General features: G+C 39.1%; 1 long non-coding RNA gene across 1 annotated transcript in view; it reads left to right on the top strand.

Annotated features, from left to right (window-relative positions):
- LOC132659571 (uncharacterized) overlaps window positions 1-21,225 on the top strand; it is a 30,812-nt gene extending 9,587 nt beyond the window's left edge. The window contains exons 2-3 of the long non-coding RNA XR_009600128.1: window positions 16,615-16,690; window positions 21,025-21,225. This is a non-coding gene — a long non-coding RNA (uncharacterized LOC132659571). The remainder of the gene's footprint in view (window positions 1-16,614; window positions 16,691-21,024) is intronic.
- The last annotated feature ends 3,518 nt before the right edge of the window (window positions 21,226-24,743 follow it).

Here is a 24,743-nt window from a genome sequence, read left to right as displayed (position 1 = left end):
AAATACTGTATATCAAATAGTCACGTTACCAAGTAAATCTCAGTTGGCTCAGCTTTAGGATGTCCCTCTTGCTCAATGTGGTCCTGTCTTGGAAATATCCAGGACTTCCTGGAGATAAATGTGTGGCATATCTCAGAGTTTAGCCGTTGACTCAAAGACACCCTGATATCATGCCTATCTTCTATGTCTTTTTGATATCTTTTCTAAGGTTAGACCTACCTTTGCTGAAAAAAAAAAATTAGTAATGTTCTAGTGATGTCACTGTCTTATTGGTTAATTTATTTATTAGTTGCTGGTTTCTTTATTTTTACTTGGTAGCCTGTTTACCAAGGTTAGTTTGAGCTCTCCCTTCTGATGGTGGTGGGAATGCATTATTGAGGAAAGCACAGTATTTCTCCCCAGATTATTTCATCATCATAATGGTGGATCAGCTAAGACACATAGTTGTGTCCAGTGTTATTTGGACTGAGAATGGAGATACAGAAAATGGACTTTCCAAAGAATCAAGTTGACATCTGCCTTCTACTCAGCTTTCTAACCACAATGCAAAAACATTAGTAGATAATCCTTCCTGTTACTGGAATCAGTTAAATCGTTGAGTTCATTCATTTATATGTAAAAACAATTACTGAGTATCCACAGGGTTACAGGTCTTTTCAACACCAGAATACAATCACTCTGGCTAAATTTTGAATCAGTCAGAGGGCCATGTGAATCTGTTACACCATTCTCTTTGTTCCTTAAATTAACAGGTGGCACCTCCAAAGAGTTTTTATTTTTATTGATGTATATTTGATTTAGAAAATTATATTAGTTTCAAGTGTATAACACAATGATTCAAAATTTTTATAGATTATACTCCATTTAAAGTTATAAATTGTTTGCTATATTCCCTGGGCTGTATTGGAGAAGGGAAAGCCTACCCACTCCAGTATTCTGGCCTGGAGAACTCCATGGATCGTATCATCCACGGGGTCACAAAGAGTCGGACACGACTGAGCGCCTTCCACTTTCACTAGGCTGTGTAACATATCCTTGTAGCTTATTTATTTTACACATAATAGTTTGTGTCTCTTCATCCCCTACTCTTATCTTCAGCTGCTATGTACATGAGTGTACATATATTTTTTTAAATTAATGCTTTTATTTTTTCTCAGATATAAGTGGAATTGCTGGATTGGTTCTATTTTTCTCTGTTAATTTTTAAAGGAAATTCCATACTGTGTGTGGTTTTTTTTTTTTTTTTTTTTTTTTTAGTGACTGCACCAATTTTACACTCCCACCAACAGTATTCCCTTTTCTCCACATCTTCACCAATGTGTGTTATTTGTGGTCTTTTTTCATGATAGCCATTCTGATAGGTGTGAGATAACATCATGGTTTTGATTTACATTTCTCTGACAATTAACAAGGTTAAGTGTCTTTTCATGCACCTATCAGTCATCTCTATGTGTTCTATGGAAAAATTTCTATTCAGGTAGTCTGTCTATTTTTATAATCAGGTTGTTCTTTTGATATAGAATTGTATGAGGTGTTCATATATTTTGGATATTAACTGCTTATTGGCTATGTCATTTGAACATATTTTCTCCCTATTTTGTTTCATTAATCTGTGTCTTTTTGTGCCAGTATCATACTGATTTGAACATGATAGCTTTGTAATATAGTTTGAAGTCAGGGAGCTTTATACCTCCAGCTCTGTTCTTTCTCAAGATTGCTTTGTCTATTCAGAGTCTTCTGTGTTTCCATACAAATTTTTGTGATTATTTGTTTTAGTTCTATCAAAAATCATATTATTTTGATAGGATTGCTTTGAATCTATAGATTATCTTAGGAAATGTGGTTTTTTTAACAGTATAGTTCTTCCAATCCATAAACATAGTCTTTATTTCAATTTGTATCATCTTCAACTTCTTTCATCAGGACCTTAAAATTTTTGAATCCAGGCCTTTAACCTCCTTAGTTAGATTTATTTCTTGGTATTTTACTTTTTTAATGTGATTGTTTTCTGAATTTCTCTTTCTGATAGTTTGTTGTTAGAGTACAGAAATGCAACATATTTCTGTATGTCAATTTTGTATCCTGCAACTTGATTGAATTTGTTGATGAGCTCTAGTAGATTTTTTGTGAAATCTTTAGGATTTTCTATGCATAGTATTATATCATCTACAAACAGTGGAATCACATACTTTTACAAATGACTCCCTTCCTCTTTATGGTTAGAGGAAAATCATACTTACCTCTCCAATTTTCTTGCCAGTCTTTTCCTTTATACTGCTTAAAATCAGAGAAGTGTTTATATTTTCTTAGAATCACCCTGTTCTGTCACACCTTTGCTTGTTCAACAACAGCTACTTAGATTGCCCTTGTCTGTCCTCTTGCCTGACCAACTGCTAGTTATTATCAATGTAAACTGAGATTGAATTTTCCCTAAAATGTGTCCTGATTATATAGATTGTGGTTCTGCTCCTGTGCTTGACACTATCATAAAACCTATTTTTTATAATGAAATTATTGCTTGTACTTCCCCCTTTGGGCTTAGGTTCTGGAAACATAATTGTGTGTGTGCGTGTGTGTGTTCTGTCATGTCTGACTCATTGTGACCCCATGCACTGTAGCCCTCCAGGCTCTTCTGTCCATGGAGTTTTCTAGGAAAGGATAGTGAAATGGGTTATCATTTCCTACTCTGGGGGATATTCCTGACCCAGGGATCGAACGTGTATCTCTTGCAACCTCTGCATTGGCAGGTGGATTTTTCACCACTGTGCCACCTGGGAAACCCCCAGAACATAAAGAACATGATTTATTTTGAATTTGGAATGACTAACACAGTATGGAAGTGGGCTTTCAAGGTGGCGCTAGTGGTGAAGAACCTGCTTGCTAATGCAGGAGACATAAAAGACACAGATTCATTCCCTGGGTCAGGATGATCCCCTGGAGGAGGAAATGGCAATTCACTACAGTATTCTTGCCTGGAAAATCCTATGGACAGAGGAGCCTGGTAGGCTAGTCCATAGGTTTGCAAGGAGTTGGAAACGACTGAAGTGACTTAGCATGCAAAACACAATATGGAAACAAACCACAAACTATTAAAAGTTTTGACCTGCCTAAACTTCATAAGACAGTTTCCTTTCTTGCTCAGAGGGGAAAAAAAAAAGTCTTCCACTTTTTTTCCAAACACCTGGAGCTACACTCAGACTTCACTACTCTCTGCTCAGATATCAGTTCAATCTCACCTAGGGAAAAATGCCTTATAGCCTTTGAACTCCAGAGTAGAAAGAAACCTCAGGGCGCAAGTTCAATACCTTCCATTATTTGGATTTTAAAGCCATCTTGACACAGTGTATAGGATCCTGAATTTGTGAGAGAGTTTGGGGGTTCAAGATCTATAATTCCCGGGGTTTATCAGGTACAGTGTCTAGCCCACAGAAAGTACTTTTTAAAATACTTGCTTTATTGAAGAGAATAGAAGTATCATATTTGGCAAATCATTTACCTACTCTGAGTTTTTTTCTCATTTTCATATAACCCAAATTATATCATAAAGTCAAAATAAGTTTGCCAAACCTCTGACTCGTTAAACCGTCTCCCAGTGATTTCTGAGACTTCCCCACGGTGTGTTCTGAACAACTGGGGATTTTTTTCCTCTCCTTCAGCTCCCTCTGTAAGCTGCCACATAGTTGCCTTTGCAAACTGCTGTGTTAACTGCACCCCTGAGAGAGGAAACCTTGCTCTCCCATCTGGTATTTTATCACTTTTTCTCCCTGTTGGTTGACAAAGACCAGGCTGGATCTTTTAATGCTGCTGCTGCTGCTAAGTCACTTCAGTCGTGTCTGACTCTGTGTGACCCCATATATTGGCAGCCCACCAGGCTCCCCCGACCCTGGGATTCTCCAGGTAAGAACACTGGAGTGGGTTGCCATTTCCTTCTCCAATGCATGAAACTGGAAAGTGAAAGTGAAGTCACTCCGTCGTGCCTGACTCTTCGCGACCCCATGGACTGCAGCCTACCAGGCTCCTCCGTCCATGGGATTTTCCAGGCAAGAGTACTGGAGTGGGGTGCCATTGCCTTTAATGAGATTTTATTTAAAACTCTCAGATAGTGGAAGAGAAATGACACAAAGAGTCATTTGCACCCCTGCAAGTTTCTTTAGCCTGTTGCAGAGTCGATATGCAAACACAAAGTATTACAGATGTGGTCAGTAATGCAAATGCGCTGAAGCAGAAATGTAGGTGTTCTAGTCCAGACCAGATCTCCTCTCAGTGCACTGGCACTTGAGTCCAGACCACATTTTTGTCCTTTATCACCCATTGTTAGTATCCATGTGAGACATTCTTTACAGGTCTCATCCCAGTGATTTCGGAATGTAGCTTCTGTCATTCTCAATCTTTCTGACATCTTTTCGAAGTTAATGACCTCCTTCTAGGTATGGTTGTAAATAAATATCTTGACATTATGAGACATACCTAACTAGCAGTGCCTTAATTCTCATGCTCAGATACCTTCTTTTGTATAATGCTACAGTAACCTGATTTATTTGTCTGTGTGTGTAGTGCACAATACAAGGCATAATGTTATTAATAGATAAAGTGTGAGTGACTCTCTGGAAACTGATAAGTAAGTGGGACATACATAGGAAAACACCTAATATTCTTTAATTAAGGGTTCATATGCTAGAGGAGGGGCTTCCCAGGTGGCACTAGTGGTAAAGAACCTGTCTGCCAGTGTAGGAGACGTAAGAGACGTGGGTTCGACCCCTGTGTTGGGAAGATCCCCTGGAGGAGGGCATGCCAACCTACTCCAGTATTCTTGCCTGGAAAGTTCCATGGACAGAGGAGACTGGCAGGCTACATTCCATAGGGTCACAAAGAGTCAGACATGACTGAGCAATGGACACATGCACACATATTAGAGGACGGAGAAGGGGAATTAATTTGGATGGGTGATATGGGGTCAGTAGCGCTTGAGTGAGGTCTTAAAGGAAGTGCTGGGAGAAGGAAAGACTTGAGCAGAACCCCAAGAGCTGAAGAGTCAAGAGCATCTTGAGAATGTCAGGAGAATGTCAGGTAGACTGAGAGGGATGAACTGATAGATGGGAAGTGAGGGAGAAGAGAGTGTGATAAAAACGAAGCTAGAAGTTCATTTGAGGCCACCCTAAATGTGGAAAGCTTTGAATTTTCAGGATGTGGAGTAAAAGCCCATTCAGCTACTCTAAATAAGAATGAGTTACGTGTCAGGGACAGCAGTGACACGTTAGCAACGGTTGGCAGTTGTCGGAAAGCTTTTGTGTGATTTTTTTCCCTCTCGCAGCCCTTGCAGATTTAGAGCACAATAATGATCCTTGGGTAAATTTCAAAGAAGCGATGAGTCTGTGCCTGACACCTTGAAGCCACAGGGATGATAAGAGTGAGGTGAACCAAACCCCAAAGCCAGGGAAGATCAATGGCTGTAAGTGACTACAGCCCCGAGCTGCAGATCGCTCTAGTAGCTGATGCATTGATTTCAGCTGCAGCTTAATTGCTATAGCAGGCAAAATGAATGCTTCCCTCTTGAATGTTTAGAGCTATAGATTTTCCTCGAGCATGAGCTAGAGCTCTTTTTGCTTCCAGTGCTTCTGTGTATTGCTCATTTGAGAATTTCATTAAGTCATGACCTGTTTGAAATGTCTCTGTTTCATGGTTTTGTCTTATCTTCCAGGACACAATGTGGCTTAGAGGCCATGGCTTAGATATTGTGGTCTGGTGTACAGGATGAATCATATCTTTAGTTGAATAATCCTTGATAAACTGAATTAAACGTGAATTTATGTTGTGGTCATTATTAAAGCATTATTGCTATGATAGCAAAAGATATTATTTTTAATCAGGAAAAAAAGCTTGTAATTTCACTTTTGCAACATAACTGCTTCATTTTTCCAAGTTCTTTTCTAGTCTTTCTCATTTCCATATCCATCTTGACATGGTTGCAATACGTTAATTAATTTATCTAACACATATTCATTCACTGCTGCTGCTGCTGCTGCTGCTGCTAAGTCGCATCAGTTGTGTCTGACTCTGTGCAACCCCATAGATGGCAGCCCACCAGGCTCCCCCGTCCCTGGGATTCTCCAGGCAAGAACACTGGAGTGGGCTGCCGTTTCCTTCTCCAATGCGTGAAAGTGAAAAGTGAAAGTGAAGTCTTTCAGTCTTGTCCGACTCTTAGTGACTCCATGGACTGCAGCCCACCAGGCTCCTCTGTCCATGGGATTTTCCAGGCAAAAGTACTGGAGAGGGGTGCCAGTGCCTTCTCTGTATTCATTCACTGAGGACTTACTAAATGAAGCACTGGTGATCAGCATCACATAAGATGCAATAGGTATGAATCTGTAATGTTGAGGGTTTTATCCTCTTGGTGTTATATCAAAAGTTGTTGCCTATTTCATAATTTTCATAATAACTCATCAGGGTAGCAAACTTGGTAGCTTCCTTTGCTCACAAGCAGAAGTGATGTTTGGAGAGCTGGAGAAAAGTGCACACACACCATGCTATAATAAAGTGTGAATTCACAATCACCCTAATCAGTTCAAAGAGGTCAGGCAGCCAGGCCCATGGTGGGTGCTGATGTTGTCTGACACTCATGTAATCTGCCAAGCTTGACAGAGGAGACAATTCTTCCCATGAGAAAGTGTTCACTAACAAAGACTTACATAAAAGCTAAGGTCAGACTTTAATGCTTAGTGCCCACATCTTGGAATTATCAGAATCTGATATAATAGGTCATGGAGGGTTTTAACTACTGTGAACATAAGAGGTAACTAAATCTCTTGTCCTTTCTACCCCTTATCCTAAACACTCACTCTAACTGAATAAAGATGTTTCTGCTTAAGCAGGTCCCCTTTGTCCTGCGTTGGAGTATATAAGTTTTACCCCAAACCAGCTGAGCAGAATGAAACTAGAGAAGGCTATCTGTAATATTCCTTGCTGCGCTTTGAATACGGGCGACCAAGTTGAGCAACTGAGGAGAAAACATACAAGTCTAGTTGCCTGAAGTTCAGTTTTCTCTTGTTTGCGAAAGTGCTGTTTTTTCTCCCTGGTTAATACATGGCCACGTGCATTGGACAGGCATGATTAAACAGCCATGCCCTGGGCAGTCATATTCCTAGTAATTGTCATGTCACATGTCGCTGTCCACAGCAAGATTCGCTTTCCTCTGGATCCTGACAGAGATTGGCTCTCATAACAAAAAGGGGAGTTAAGCCTTTTTAACCCTGCATCTCAAAAGAGCAGAGTCTGATCACAATATAGAGAATACAGCTGACAAGAGGAGGCATAGCACTCGGGATGGAAAATGCAGCATCACTCAGCCATCTCTGCACATAACACTGAAAAGCAGCCAGGCAGTTTTATGGATGACATATATGGAGAAAAATATTGCCTTTGGTCGTAAAACTTCAACATGCTAAGGAATGTTGCTTAGCTTTAGTTTTCACAGATTGTATACAAAAGATTAGGAAGTTGTTTCAAAGTATAAAATCAGAATATTGAATAAATTTTTGTAAAACACCCCTGGAGTTGCCCAGGTATGAGCCTCTAAAAGGCATATGTCCCTGTGCTTAACTTTAAGTGTGCTTATTAGGTTCTTAGTGATGATGAATTTGAGAATAAACCTACAAAATGTACACTTTTGTTGTATTGTGTAGTAAACTGATATAGTCTCATTCCAGAGAGTGTATATATAGTTTCATTTTCACTATTTTAATTTATTACATACTTTTCCAGGTTAAGGGATTTCTTCCAGTTATCATTATAGCTAAGTTGCTAGCTAAGTAGACTTAGATGTAGGTAAATTAACAGACATTTAAGGGTAAATTAACCTGATCTGAGCCTTACACTCTGGATTCTTAAACTAAAAATTAGTCACAGAAAGTGAGAAGGTCCCACTACAGAAGACATCTTAAATGACCTTTTTTTTGCCCATATGTTCAGAGTATTAAAAATAATTTATCTAAGACCTCTGATTGAACATTTTCTTTCTTCTCATAATACAGCATAAACTCCTGTGTTTTCAAAGACATTAAAAGGAGTTTGAGATAAAAGTATCCCAGGGTCTTTTCACCCTTTGATCATACATGTGTGTGCTCAGTCTCAGTCAAATCCGACTCTTTGTGATGTCATGGGCTGTAGCCCTCCAGGCTCCTCTGTCCATAGGAATTTTCTCGGGCAAGAATACTGGAGTAGGTTGCCATTTCCTTCTCCGGGGTATCTTCCTGATTCAGGGAATCAAACCCAGGTCTCCTGCATCTCCTGCAATGGCAGACAGATTCTTTACTTCTGAGTAACCTGGAAAGCTCTTTGATCATTCATCCATTGCCACTATTTGATCTAAACTCCTATAGTGGTTTTTAGTAGAGCTTTATAACTTAGAACTATTTTTCATCATCCATAACAAGGGCCTTCAGAAGATTTTACTGGTTTATGAAATTGTCCCTTTGTCTGGAATATATTGAATTAGAAGAGACTACCCAAATGCATCTCAGCCAACTGGAATAGGGACTCCAAGATCCTAGTTGGTCATCTGGAATGAGCCTTTAAACTTCTGTAGCTGCAAGGCATTCATCTTCCTCCCTGCAGATTTAGTAGCTACAGAAAGTACCTGCAGATAGAAAGCTATAGAAAGAGAGAGCATGAAGTAGTTCCTTTTTGAGCCTTACCTGCACGCCTGCCCTTGGGTCAGTGAGGCATGCCAGTATCCTGAGAGCTCTAAGTAATACATTCCTTTAATGTCATCTTAGGAGCTAGACCCTTACAAAAAGCAGATCTCTGTAGGCCTGGGAGATGATATGGGAAGCTAGTATATGTTGCTATTTGTAATATAAACTCATGCAGTCTTAAAACTGGACTAATCTTCAGAGAGCTTCTAATTCAGCCCTATTTTGTAGCTGAGGACATTGAAGCCCAGGGAGAAGAAACATATTTTGACCAAGCTTGGCAACCCACTCCAGTACCTTGCCTGGAAAGTCCCATGGACAGAGGAGCCTGGTAAGCAAAGAGTCGGACATGACTGAGCAACTTTACTTACTTAGGCCATTAGCAAGTTGTTAGTGACAGAGTCAGAATTAGAATTTTAGTTCTACAAATTCCCACATATAGGTCATATGAATAAAATAATCTGAAAATGATACAGCAATGCCTGCACCTCTTCAAGCAGTTTCATGGCAAGTATTGTACATCCCATTACATACATTCATGTACTATGCCTTATGCAAAATCATGTTAGCTTTCTCTCTCTTTTCTTGGTGAAACATCTATTAACTAAAAGCACTATTTCCATTTGCATGAGTTGTTTATATCACTTTGTCTCCCTTCAACTTATTCTGTGGATGAGAGATTCATTATCTTTTTCATGTCGTTGTACAAGCTGCTTAATCAGTTGTTTTGCTTTGAGCTCAGCAGGGCCTGCACAGTTGCGCAGTAATCTTTCTCTATCTCTGTGGAAATTTTTTATTTTTCCTCAAGGTCCCTACACACCCCTTTCTCATTGTTTACAAACAAACCTCTTATTTTTCCTAGCATAAACAGTCTGAAACTGATAAGGGATGAATTCCCTCTAGTGAATATGTCTTCCATTTTCTCTTTTTAAAAAATATTGATTTATTTTAGTTGGAGGATAATCACTTTGCACTATTGTGATGGCTTTTGCCATATATCCATATGAATTAGCCATAAGTATTCATGTACCCCCCAATCCTGAACCCCCCTTCTGCCTGCCTCCCCACCCTGTCCCTCTATGTCATCACAGAGCACCTGAGTCTCTCTTTCCCAAGGCTAAACTGGGCCACTGTGGTTCTTCACCATATGCTCCTGCATCTTCCTTGGTCAAAATGCACTGATTGCCTCCTTCAAAATATCGTCCCCTTTTCTCCAATTAATGGTACCAGGCTCCACATAGAAAAGTAGCTAAGACTTCCCCATTTGGTGAAAATTCGCCTTAAACTTTCTTTCCGTTAGGTTGTTGGGGTAAACTGGCATTCTTTCTCCACTGAAACTTCTACACTGACTCCTCTTATTTCTTCCCCTTGCATTCATTTCTTAAGTGTTCTGTTTGATGTCTGCCCTTCCTAATCTGCTCAATGGTCTTTTGATGTTTCCAGGATTTTCTGACTGTGGAATCCAGCAGTCGTTTCTTATATTACACTTCTTTTTTCCTTTTGCAAATTTGACCACCTCTTTCCTCCAATAGCTTTGCACCCCTCTGTCCCCAGCACTCTGACCTGTTGTTAATTTGATGATGCCTTCCAAGAGCACTTAACTAGTGCTCTGGTTTCTACTCTGATTAAATGTAGGCATTCCCCAAGGTTGCAGTCTTGACCTTTTCTTCTTCACTATCTGAGTGAAGCTAGCATAAAAGTTGAGCAGACTTGGGAGTGCTACACTTACCACTTATTTAACAGTGTGCTCTTTACCAGTTATTTAACCTATGACTTAACTTCCATTATCTGTAAAATGAAGTAAAAATAATTGTTCATGTTTACTGAACACTTGCTATGTACCCAGAGTTGTTATAAATCCTTTATATGCCTTAAGTCCCTTTGTATCATAGATTTAGGGACTATTATCCCCATTTCACAGATAAGAACACTGATGCACAGAGAAGTAAATAGTTTGCCCCAAATGACAGAGATAGTTAACAGTAGAACCAGGATTTGAATACAGATAGTTCATTTCCGGATGTTAATTGCTACATTATTCTGGTCTGCAGTAGTGATATTTTTTATTCATAGGATTCATATACAATTAAATAATATTATGCATATAAAACTCTTAGCACAGCTGCTGGCTTAAGTTAATTGCCTAGCTCAGTGGGTAAAGACTCTGCTTGCAATGCAGGAGACATAGGAGATGCAGGTTTGATTCCTGGGTCAGGAAAATACTCCAGTATTCTTGCCTGAAAAATTCCATGGACAGAGGAGCCTGGTGGGCTCCAGTCCAAAAGGTCATAAAAAGTCAGGCATGACTGAGCCACTAAACACTCACACACAATGTTAACTGTTCATATTCCTCTTGTTGTTAATAATTTTGCCTAGGGGGAATCATATTTGGGCCTTGTGTTCACTCTTTTCAGTTGAACACCTAAACAGTTATCTCTGACCCATGCTGTCTCCTAAAACACCTAACTGTATGTCTTTGTCCAGTTGCAAGTTATGAATCTAAAATCATTGTATAGAAAGTTGGGTAGGTCCCATTGCTTATCTTCCCTTCAACCTATAAACCTTATCTCAGTGAATAATATCACCGTATTTCTAGGTCTTTGAGCTTAAACCCTGGACTCACCATTGTATGTCTACTGTGTAGCTTATTATCTATATTCAATATGCAGACAGTTCCTGCTTGTTACAGTTCAGAATATTTTTTTAATTTTCCCATTTTCTACTGGTGTTGATTTCTCCAATTAATTGTTCATCATATTGTAGCTAAATTGTTACGATATCTTCCTAAAATATCATTTCCTTTCCAGTTATCTTTCCAAATCTTTGGGTAGTAGATATTTTTGAAAATGGTGGATCTTTGTTCAAATCAAACCCTAAGTGGAAGCCTTGTATGAAATAAGATACAAAATAGAGCCACTCAGATTGAATTGGGGATATGAAATTTGAAAGCCAGTGCTCCTGTATTTTCTTCTGTCTGTATTTACTCTATATTGTCTCATGAGAGATCTCTGTACTACCCAAGGGAATGGTTAGAAAATTTTGCTTTTAAATGGACTTGATCATAGCATTTTTTTGCATGAGTCTTTTGTTAATATGACATTCCAGATCCTTCATATTTTGCCCAAAGTACATTTTCAGTCTCATCCACTACTACCCACCCCTCATAGTCACATTTGCTATTCAATATTCTTTGCTCATCCCATTCGTCCTCACATATTCATTCCTTTGATTATTGGTTTGGACTTCCTGAAAGTCTCTCTTCATTCCCTTTCTCATTTAGTGTAATTTATTTTTAGAGACTTGGCTTAAATGTCATCTCCTTTATATAACCTTTATAGAAAGTGAAGTCGCTCAGTCGTGTCCGACTCTTTGCGACCCCATGGACTGTAGCCTACCAGGCTCCTCTGTCCATGGGATTTTCCAAGCAAGAATACTGGAGTGGATTGTCATTTTCTTCTCCAGGAGATCTTCCTGACGCAGGTATTGAACCCGGGCCTTCTGGTGGCTCAGACAGTAAAGCATCTGCCTGCAGTGAGGGAGACCTGGGTTTGATCCCTGGGTTGGGAAGATCCCCTGGAGAATGAAATGGCAATCCACTCCAGTACTCTTGCCTGGAAAATTCCATGGACTGAGAAGCCTGTTAGGCTACAGTCCATGGGGTCGCAAAGAGTCGGACACGACTGAGTGACTTCACTTTCACTTTCTGCTGCCTTACAGGCAGACGTTTTACCCTCTGAGCCACCAGGGAAGTCCATGGTCAAAATTTAACTCATTCCTTCATACTCGATGGATTTTGAGTTTGACTTATATTTAAGATTGAATCATTCCCTTATTTTATTAGAGTTACTTGTGCTTGTACTTAGTCTCTCAGTTGTGTCCATCTCTTTGCAACCTCATGGGCTGTAGTCCATCCGGCTCCTCGGCCCATAGGATTTTTCAGGCAAGAATGCTGGAGTAGGTTGCTATTTCTTATTCTGAGTGATCTTCCTGATCAAGGATCGACACTGTGTCTCTTGCATCTCCTGCACTGGCAGGTGGAATCTTTACCACTGTGTCACATGGGAAGCCCCCAGAGTTACTTGTATATGTATATGGTCTTTAAAGATGTCTCAGTGGTAAAGAATCTGCCTACCAAAGCAGGAGATGCAAAAGATACGTTTGATCCCTGGATTGGGAAGATCCCTGGGAGAAGGAAACAGCAACCCGCTCTGGTATTCTTGCCCGAAAAACCCTATGGAGAGAGGAACCTGGCGTTGCAAAGAGCTGGAGCCGACTGAGAACTCACACACACAGACACACACACACACGTACTTCCTCTTATTTTCTCTTCTCCATATCAGTATGTCCTGAGCTCCTTGGTTCAAGGACTGTGTCTTTTTAAAGTGTTATACCTTCAACACCTACCTAACCTCCAACCTTGGACTAGCTGTCTACTTGATTATAATAGTTTGATCCATTTTCTGTAAGCATTTGGGCTTTTAGAGACAGGGAGTGTTCTTTCTTTCCTTGCCTTTTAACCTTTTGTCTGTGGTCTGACAGCTCTTGCTTCAGATTCCTCATTATCTGGTATCATTAATGGTATTCCTACCCCAGATATTCTGATACATGATCATTTCTTTATCTAAGCCAGTTTTATTATCATTCATGGTTTTTACTGTTTTATTCATTCATCCAAGCATCCACCCATCTTTCCATGCTCAGTTTACTTATTCTTAGAAGACTCACACCATCCATTTTCTTTAAATGATTTTCCCTAACCACACCCTTTTGAAAATACCTATAGTGCCATAGTCTCTGCTTCTCTTTCAAATCTCTTAAAATTTTTGTGTTTCTTTTTATTGCATACATTTGCATTATTTTCTCTATCTAGAATCTAAATCCCATCAGAATTAAGACCATACATTTGAGATTTCTTTTGTATGTCTCATAGAGCACAGTTCATATACAAATTGTGACCCTCTTTTCTTGCTTTGTATCCCCTTTCCTCAGATGAGGTTCTAGCATGGAAATGAGCTCATATTCACAGTCAATGACTCTCTAACCTCACATGATTTCCTGCTATTAAAAATAGTTTGGGAAGAATTTTATTCTGGATCAACATACTCTTAGCTATCCTCCCCCCACATAACATCCCCTCCTCCATTTTATGTTTTTTGTCAAAGGATTTTGCTGTATCTTCTGATAACTTCCTAACAGTAAATTCAGCACCTTTGCAAGAGGACAGCTCAAAGCAGGGTTCTGACTATGCTATCTATCTGCAAGTTCAATTTAAGTCTCTCTAAAAAACTCTCAAATGCTGCTTTAGAGGAGCATCCCCAAATTACATGTCATAGATATTATGCTAAAAGGTTTTCACAGTCAAATACATTTTGCAAGCCCTATCCTAAACAAAGATAAAAATATTACTTCACTGTAGCACATTTTAGAGTCCGCATTATGGTAATACACACTGAATATACCAATGGGAGAGAAAAAAAAATTTTCTAAAAACATTTTCTAAAATTATTTGACCATGGAATGCTATTTTTCAGAATTTCCCCCATGGATTAGAGTTGAGAAAAACACTGGGAAACACTGCACCAAGAATTCAAAAGTACCACATCAAACATCTTAACAACTGATTTATTTTGTAGAGGAGGGTATGGAAGTCCAGAGAAAATATGCTTTTTAAGGATCATGTGACTGGCTATCAGTATAATTTTGATTAGAACACCTGCTTATTTTGTTGCTCATATCACTGTGGTACCGCACCCTTGATAGGGCTGCTCTTCCCGAGTCTCTACCTAGTTCTTCTGCTTCCCTGAGGCAGATTTAGTTGTGAAGGTCTCTCCTTACTCAAGGTAAACTTATATGAATTTTTTATGATTCTCTTGCTTGAGAACTATAGATTGTTTCTCCTTGACAACAGTTTCAAATATAACAAAATATGCTCCCAAAAATGTATCTATACAAATGAAGTTTCCAGAATAGTATCATTCCCAGAAGCAACTATAGTGATCCCTTGGTATCCAGGAGGGACTGGTTTTAGGAAACACTGCTGCTGCTGCTGCTGCTGCTGCTGCTGCTAAGTCACTTCAGTCATGTACGACTCTGTGCGACCCCATAGACGGCAGCCCACCAGGCTCCCCCGTCCCTGGGATTCTCCAGGCAAGAACACTGGAGTGGGTTGCCATTTCCTTCTCCAGTGCATGAAAGTGAAAAGTGAAAGTGAAGTTGAGATACCCAAACCCATGGATACTCAAGTCTTTTATAGAAAATAGTATAGTATTTGCATATAACCTACACATCTTCCTGTATACTATAAACTATCTTTAGATTAATTATAAGCATAATTAAAATTCTATAGAAATAGCTGTCAATGTATGGAAAATTTGAGTATTGTTTTATTGGAACTTTTTGGATTTTTTTTATTCTAGATATTTTTGATCAGCATTTCATTCATTTTGTGGGTGTGGAACCCACAGATAAGGGGGGCCAACTGTAAGCCTTTGGTTTAAGCTTAGATTATGTATTTATTATAGAACAATTATTTTATATTGTGGCTAATTGATTTTTAAATTATCTCTCAATAATAATTTATTAATGGTATCTATATTTTGGAGATTGTCAGATACAGAAAGGTCTCTATCATATATCTTTCATGTATAAGTTACAGGATTTGAAAGAATTCTGAAACTGGCTTTCAGCTCTACACATTCCAAACCTCATCCCTCCTCCATTATCCACCTAATTCCAATACCAGGTGCTACAGAACACATTTATACCAGCATACAGCCTCTGTTCTGTACTTTCATGGAGTCAGTTGGCATAGCTGGTGATAGTGGTATCTATATATAACAGCTGTCAATGACTTAGGGCTTACCAGATGGCGCTAGTGGTAAGGAATCTTCCTGCCAACACTGGAGATGTAAGAGGTGTGGGTTTGATCCCTGGGTTGGGAAGATCTCCTGGGGTAAGAAATGGTACCCACTCCAGTATTCTTGTCTGGAAAATTCCATAGGCAGAAGAGCCTAGTGGGCTATTGTCTATGGGGCCACAGAGAGGTGGACATGACTGACTGACTGAGCATACATCAGTGACTTACTTATGCACGGAGGTGATTGCATACCACATAAGTAATCTTCTTTAAAACCAAACTAAACGTATTCCAAACTGAACTACCCTTTGACTAGACACCAAAAATACCTGCAGATACCTGAGAGAAGGAAAAATATGACAGAAGTAAAGTGCAAAGTCAATGGTCTTAACTCTCTGCTGGTAAAGCACATTTATTCGGCAATTCTTATAAAACCACATAACTGATTGAACACATTGTTGGGCTCTTCCAGAGCCTTGAAGGGATCTGTGCAAATGAGAGCCTTGGAAGATTAAACTTCATGACAAATCTGCTTCTGAGGAGAAAGTCTTGTCATTTCAGAAAACAAAAACCGTTGAGGGCATGATCTGAAACTAGAGCAATGAGTCAGGGTTTTAACTGAAGGACAGTTATGTGTCTATTTTTAAATAAGAAATGCTCTCTAATGATCTTTCCCTATAGAAAGTCAATTTAAGATGGGAATTCTTTCCTGGAGCTTTAAGTGCTTAGAATAACAGTAATCACTATTTGCTGACTACTTATATGTATGGAGGGCTTCCCGTGACTCATCTAGTAGAGAATCTGCCTGCATTACGGGAGACCTGACTTCAACCCCTGGATTGGGAATATCCTCTGGAGAAGTGAAAGGCAACCCACTCCAGTATTCTGGCCTGAAGAATTCCACGGATTGTATAGTCCATGGGGTGGGAAAGAGTCGGACATGACTGAGCAGCTTTCACACACTGTATGTGCAGACACTTACCATATGCGATTTCTAATCTCACAAAACCCTATAAAATTAGGAGAGCAAAAACAGCAACAGGCCTCACCAGTGTTATCTTTGTTTTCTAGACTCCTGAGAGAAAGTAAAGACTCATAGAATGAAGCTCATACATTTATACAGACTTGTTTCATTTGAATTTCAAAGGTAAGTTGGGTTCTGAAAACTAGGTAGACAAATGAATTTCTAGACATTAAACTGTGATTGAGAATAAGGAAAGCTCTCAAATGTGTCAAAATTTAGCTGGTAATAGAGTTGAGATATTGGAGTGTATAGCCATTCCTTTCTCCAGGGGATCTTCCCAACCCAGGAACTGAACACAGGTCTCCTGTGTTGCAGGCAGATTCTTTACCATCTGAGTCACCAGTGAAGCCCAGAGTTGAGACACAATTCTATTTTTCTTTGAGAGTTAGCCAGATATTCACTGTGATGGATTTGTTGTGTGTGATTAATATTGCACATATTGTGCTTTTCTGCATCTTTATACGGATGTTTAAGGACAATTAAAACCTTCTATTAGCCTAACTCCTTACAAGAACAGACTTCTTCCAATATTTCAGGTATAGTTACATCTGTTTTGTAATCCTACTTAATGCTTTCACTTGATTTTCAATTTGAAGCCTGCTAGAAAAATGTTTCTGTTCTTTTATATCTAAATAAAACATGTATTTCAACTATTTGCACAGTCTTCTAAATTAACTTAACGACCTTGTTCGTCATGCAGAAGAATCATAGGATAAGAAAGTGAAAGTCTGCATCACTAATCATCAAATAAGCTAAAGGGTACTGATAATCTCTGTTTTCCAGTCAGACCTCTCAAAAATAGGTTATTCCATATAAATTAAAAAATGAGTAGATAGCCATAAAAAAGAGCAAAATATGCCATTTGCAACAACATGGTTGCAACTATAGGTTATTGTGCAAAATGAACTAAGAAAGAGAAATACCATTTGATATCACTTATATGTGGAATCTAAAATGTGGTACAAATGAACCTTTTTTAAAAATATAGAAACATACTCACAGACATAGAGATTAGATTTGTGGTTGCAAAGGGGAAGGAAAGGAATGGACTGGGAATTTGGAGTTGGTATTAATGGATGCAGACTATGACATGCAGAATGGATAAGCAATAAGGTCCTACTATATAGCACAGAAAACTGTATCTGATCACCTGGGGTAAACTATAATGTGAAAGAATATAAAAAAAGAAAAAAAACAAGTCACTTTGCTGTACAGAAGAGAATGTCACAACATTGTAAATCAGCTATACCTCAATAAAAAAAGATAAAAAATATAAAAACCCCACAAAGTTTAATATTGATTGCATGTTAAAACAATAACATTTTGAATATAGTGGGTTAAATAAAATACATTACCTTAAAAATGAGTAGAAACTAACATTTTGAGGAAATAAGACTTTTTTTTAATGTCTAAGTGAGTTTTGCCTTTAACTTTCTTTAGAGAAGCTAAAGGCAAAGAAGAAAAGGAAAGATATACCCATTTGAATGCAGAGTTCCAAAGAACAGTAAGGAGAGATAAGAAAGCCTTCCTCAGTGATCAATGCAAAGAAATAGAGGAAAACAATAGAATGGGAAAGACTAGAGATCTCTTCAAGAAAATTAGAGATACCAGGGGAACATTTCATGCAAAGATGGGCTCAATAAAATACAGAAACGGCATGAACCTAACAGAAAGTGAAAGTGAAGTCGTTCAGTTGTGTCTGACTCTTTGCAACCCCGTGGACTGTAGCCCATTAGGCTCCTCTGTCCATGCGATTCTCCAGGCAAGAATACTGGACTGGGTTGCCATTTTCTTCTCCTAACAGAAGCAGAAGATATTAAGAAGAAGGGGCAAGAATACACAGAAGAACTATACAAAGAAGATCTTCATGATCCAGATAACCACGATGGTGTGATCACTCACCTAGAGCCAGACATCCTGGAATGAAAAGTGAGCCTTAGGAAGCATCACTACGAACAAAGCTAGTGGAGGTGATAGAATTCCAGTTGAGCTATTTCAAATCCTGAAAGATGATGCTGTGAAAGTGCTGCACTCAATATGCCAGCAAATTTGGAAAACTCAGCAGTGGCCACAGGACTGGAAAAGGTCAGTTTTCATTCAAATTCCAAATAAGGGCAATACTGAAAAATGCTCAAATTACCACACAATTGCACTCATTCCACCGGCTAGCAAAGCAATGCTCAAAATTCTCCAAGCCAGGCTTCAACAGTATGTGAACCGTGAACTTCCAGATGTTCAAGCTGGGTTTAGAAAAGAGCAGAGGAACCAGAGATCAAATTGCCAATATCTGTTGGATCATAGAAAAAGCAAGAGAATTCCATAAAAACATCTATTTTTGCTTTACTGATTAAATAGCCAGGACATGGAAACAGCCTAAATGTACTCTGGTAGTTAGACATGCTTTTATTTGGGGAACAGAGAGCTAGTACAGTGATTACTAGATTTATGCATTTTTCTGATTATTTTTCTTATTTTCAGTTAATATTTCTCCCTGGTTAGGTTCTCAAAAGACAATTGAAAACTGAGTTTATTATTAAACTTGATGTCACAGGAAGATTTACCCTATTAGATGTGAAGATGGCATCAGTATTTCATAAAGAAACTAAGAACATAGTCATAATTCACTTTGGTGAATTCGCTTTGTCATAATTCACTCTGGTACAGGGGAGCACTTTGTAGATTTGTGGCCCTATTCTGGATGACTGGGGCTTCCCTGGTGCCTCGGATGGTAAAGAAATCTGCTTGCAATGCCGGAGACCTGGGTTCGATCCCTGGGTTGAGAAGATCTGGAGAAGAGAATGGCTACCCACTCCAGTATTCTTGTCTAGAGAATTCCACAGACAGGAGCCTGGTGGGATATAGTCCATGGGGTCATGAAGAGCTGGACACGACTGAACAACTTTCACTTTTTCTGGATGATAATGATTGCTAGATATTGGAAGCATTACCGGTTAGTACTTGAGGAATGTTTAAACTGTTCATCTGAGTGAGAAATAGCCTCTGCAGTCCCCTAACTTGCTCTTTCATGACTGTATTTTCCACATAATCCTCTTTCACTGGGAATGCTCTTGATTTTCATATTGGAGCCAAGCCAACTTATCCATTAGGACTTAGCTTTAATGTCTCCTCCATCTACATAGCCTTCCCTGGCACTGCCCTATTTTCCCAGGAATGTTTTTTTCTTCTATTATATTGAGCTTGTTCATTTTAAAACTTACCACAATGTATACCTTCCTTAAACAGTGAGATCTTTGAGGGCAGAAACTGTATTTTATGCATTTTTTATATCTCTGCCTCTTGGTGTAATGCCTATCACAGAAAAGCCCTCAGTTAATGCCCATTAAATGAACTATTCATTCATTGATTTGTTCATGCAACAAATATAACTTAAGAAATTGTTATCTGAAACAAATAAACTACATTGGCAGTCTCCTCAAACAATAAGTATTGGATCCAGGGTCTATTATAACTTATTAGTCAGGCTGAGCTCTGATTTCATCACAGGTCTTCTTTAGCTGCTTACCTTAAAAACTGGCTTCATAGCCACACAGCTGCCTGTGTCCATGGCAACTGAAATGCATGGATACAGGTCCTGAAACATACTCTTTCTAGAAAGTCAGGGCCTCAATTAAAACTGTAGTTTACATCTGCATCCTTCCTAAGCAGGTATTATTTCAGGCTTGCACAGGTGACAATTTCGGCTAAGCAGTGATGACTTGGTACAACATTGTGTCTACCAAGTTTTCTCCCCTTGCAGCACAGTGAGCTGTTGATAGATCTAGTGTGATGAGATCACAGAATCACATTAGCTCCTGAGAGCACTGTCTGCGGGGAAGGTGTAGCCGACAGCATTTTATTTATGTGTTAGGTGACATCACCATCTCTTTGCCTCAGCTTAACAGCCCCATCCATTGCTTTGCATAGATGTCTAGAGGCGGAGGAAGCACTGTGTGTCCCATGTCTCTCTTTCTCTTTTTTATTTTTTTCATTGAAGGATAAGTGCTGTACAGAATTTTGTTGTTTTCTGTCAAACCTCAACATGAATCAGCCATAGATATACATCTATCCCCTCCCTTCAGAGACTCTGTGTGAGAATGGTCCCTGTGAGGTCTGCAGGAACAGAGATAGAAAAAGCCACTTGACAAGAGAAAGCACTGAATGCAGAGAAGTTAGGATTATGTTGTTAGGTCTTTAGATGAGTTTAACCCACCCTCTGGAGGAAGGCATGGCAACCCACTCCAGTATTCTTGCCTGGAAAATCCCATGGACAGAGGAGCCTGGTGGGCTACAGTCCACAAGGTCACAAAGAGGACACGACAGAAATGAGCACAACCCACTCTCAGCCGGAGGGTCTCTTTTTAGATAGAAACCAGGAGCTGCAGAGAATTGTGTAGATTTGGGAATATTTCTTATATCTCCATGATGGTTAATACGTAAGCATTTTTCTTTCTCTCCAGAGAGCTTATTGGTAATATCCTAACAATGTGTAATATCCTTAACAACGTGAAGAGGATTTGGCCTTGTCTTAAGGTACAGTGAGGAAGTGGCGAGGCGAGCAGAGAGCAGGTATGTTCTTTTATTTATTTTTAAAATTCTTTACAGAAGCATACAGGAGTATAAGCGCTTTACAGAGCTGTGTTTCTGCTGCACAATGAAGTGAATCAGCTGAATCCGCACCTTCCTACCCATCTAGCTCATCACAGAGCACTGAGCTGAGATTCCTGTGCAGTACAGCAGGTTCCCACTAGCTATTCATGCGTAAAATGTGTGTGTATGTGTGTGTGTAGTTGCTCAGTCGTGTCCGACTCTTTGCGACCCCATGGACTGCAGCCCACCAGGCTCCTCCGTCCATGAGATTTTCCAGGCAAGAGTACTGGAGCCACCAGGGAAGTCAAAATACGTTTGTCAATCTTCATCTCCCAATTCGTCTCATTCTCCCCTCCCGCTGTGTCCACTGATCTGTTTTCTGTGTCTGTGTCTGTCTTCCTGCCCTAGAAATAGGTTCATCTGTACCATTTTTCTAGATTCCACATATACGCGTTAATATACAATATTTGTTTTTCTCTTTCTGACATACTTCACTCTCTATGACAGACTTTAGGTTTATCTGCATCTCTGCAAATGATCCAATTTTACTCCTTTTATGGCTAATATTCCACTACATAAAGGTACCACATCTCATTTATCCATTCATCTGTCATTGGACATTTAGGCTCTTTCCATGTCCTGGCCATTGTAAATGTTCTTTAGCCTTTCTTGTGGAAAGAGTCATTTGGCCTGAGTAGGTTGTTGCAGCTCTAAAGATGTAGTTTGTTGAGTCCATGAGGACTTAAATCTTCAGTTTTTCCATCATGGAGAAAGTCTGTAGGTTCCATGAAATGGGTTAGGGTAGATAGGGAGGCCAGGAGTGCCTAAGACTCAGATCAGTGATGCGATGTTTATGCACCAAATTGGAAGAAAATTAGCTCAGTATTTTGACAACCAGTCAGCTGTACCAGTACCTATTGACTATCAGCCTGTATTGGTCTGCTAGGGTGGCCATAACAAGGAAGGGCAACTGGATGGCTTAGAACAGCGGTACTTGGTCATCTCACTGTGCTAAAAGCCAGAAGTTTGAATCACAGTGTCGGTAGGGCCATGCTCCCTCTTAGGCACTAAGGAAGGATCTGTGCCAGGGCTCTCTCTGAACTTCTGGTAACTGCTTGACTTGCGGCATCATAATGTCAGTCTTTGCAGAGTATTATCTCTGTGTGCATATCTGTCTCTTCACATGGCATTCTTTTTGTAAGGATACCAGGCATATCGGTCTAGGGGTCTACCCTAGTCCAGTATGACCTCATCTTAACTAATAACATATGCAACAACCTTATTTCAAAATGAGGTCACATTCTTTGCTACTAGGGGACTAGAATTTCAACATATTAATTGTGAGAGGGGACAATTCAGCAGTAGCTATAAACTTTCTTAGGTTAATTCCTGGTGTATACATTCAAGATCTTCTCTCCAGTAGATACCTAAGTGTGAATTGATGAATCAGTCATTTAATTCCAGAGAACTTGGGAAACACAGTTGCAGTGATGGTGAGAGGTCTGTGGGTTCATCTCCTGATACCAAGGAGCTACTTCCCCTGGAGAAAAGAGTGAGAAGCCCACACCTAAAGATGAATCCCATATAGTATTGAAAGCTGAATAACTTATAAGGTAGTTGGTAACTTATCAGTCACCAAAGGGTGGATGGGTCTTCAGCAAGTGTTGGCTTAGGATGGTTCTGCTTCAGAAAACAGAACCAAGGAACACATGCTCCCACTTCCATTTTACCTCCTTCTAATTGATTTCTTAATGGCTTTATGTTCTTGAGGTGTCCTCAATTATTGCAATTCATTTCAGAAAATTATTTTTAAAAATGCAGAATGCACTTATTTTTAAGGGAAAGAGGAAGCAAAACAAACACTTACTAAGTGATTCCTCTAAGTGAGGTGTATCCTAGGCTTTTCCTCACAGCATTTCTTAAGAGAAGGTGATTTTATTCTACTTTTTACAAGCAAGAAAATTAAAACTAATAGGGATCATATAACTTCCCCCAAAGCAAGCAGTAAGTAACTAAGATTTTAATTGTATTTTTTCCATTCCAAACTGTAACAATTTCATCATTGACTCTTAAAATATTTATGCTGTGCAGGTTGGTTTGTTAAGGGGAAGGTAGTAGTTTTGAGAATAGTGTAAGTCCTGGTAAGATATCCTAAGAAGAAAATACAGAAAAGAGGATCAATCCTTTATTCAAGTACCTATATAATAGATGTGTTTAATTTGTAATTTCTTTGGGTATTTCTAAAAATTCTATTCTTCAGATTGTTAATCCAATCTTACGATGAAAAAATTAAGATTTACAGAAATACAGTGACTTGCTCAATATCATAAAACGGTAGAGATATGGCTTGAACCATAACTTTTTCATGCAAAGTGCCATGATCATCCCTTTGCTCCATTTTTCTCCTACTTATAATTTATTAGAACATAAATTTAATGAAGCTGAGACTATGTATTAATTTTATATCCTGTGAAATAAAAATCTATTGAATGTTTGAATGAACAAGTTCATGTGTTTTATTATCAGAGCAGTTTAAGATAAGAATGGATGATTTCAGGATTTCAGAAGGCATCTTAGCTGCGGTTTGCAATTTATGGTGACATTAAATTTATGCTACGCATAATCAATTGTGGATCCTATTTCAGAAAAATATCCCCAGCTCTCCAAAGTCAGATCCTTTGATCTCAAGGTGAAAAGCATGTCGTTTCGTAGCAATTTCCCGTATCTCCTCATAGAGAGATGCCTATTACACAGTGGAGACACGAGGGACCACTGAGGGCAAGTAGAAGAGAGCTCAGTGTGGGAAGCTTGACCCACTATCTTAACCTGGGTCAAAGCTGAATTCTGTTCTTCACGAATTTTATATTTCATAAACTCTGCTCTCAAATAAGAACTTTACAAATAACTTTATATATGACTATCCTACAGATTTTTTAAAAAAAGAACTCCCTTTATTTGCTGTTCCCTTGCTTAATTTAGCTTTGCTCAATGCTTTCTGAAGAAAATCTGGCCTCTGAGTTGGGGTAGGTGAGTAGAAGGAAGCTTCTAGGCTGTTTATGGCGTGCCTGCCCCTTCGTTCCTTATTTATAGTAAACTAGTAGCTCAGACACCTATCTTTTGATTTTACTTCTGTTTTTCTTCTATTTTAAATAGTTAATCCGTACAAGAAAAGAATAGCCAGTGAGAAATCAATATCTTTATTTATTTTGTTCAGACATACAATCCCTCTCACCAAAGAAAACGTGTTAGAAGTTTTTGGTAACCAGTTGCCAGAGATGCTCTGTGGGAATAAGGCAGGTTTTTAGGATTGTCTTCACAGTCCTGAGAAATGAGCAGGTCCCCATTAAACAAACAAGAGAGGGAGGTAGCATTCTAGGCAGTGTAACATTGAAAATGAAGTAATACAGTTATTCAGCAGTCAGTTCAATGCTTCACTATCCCTTGCTCTGAGCACATCTTTTCCTTCTTCTCTCTAGTTAGAGAGCAGCCTGCCTATTTGTATTGCCAATAACTAGATCATTTCAGTAACAATCTTATTCCAGTGATCCCAGAAATTGATATTTCCATCAAATTCATGAATAAAAGGCTG

This window comes from Ovis aries, chromosome 3, assembly GCF_016772045.2.
Source record: "Ovis aries strain OAR_USU_Benz2616 breed Rambouillet chromosome 3, ARS-UI_Ramb_v3.0, whole genome shotgun sequence".
Classification (NCBI taxonomy): Eukaryota; Metazoa; Chordata; class Mammalia; order Artiodactyla; family Bovidae; genus Ovis; species Ovis aries.
This window is presented reverse-complemented; position numbering and strand designations above follow the sequence as displayed.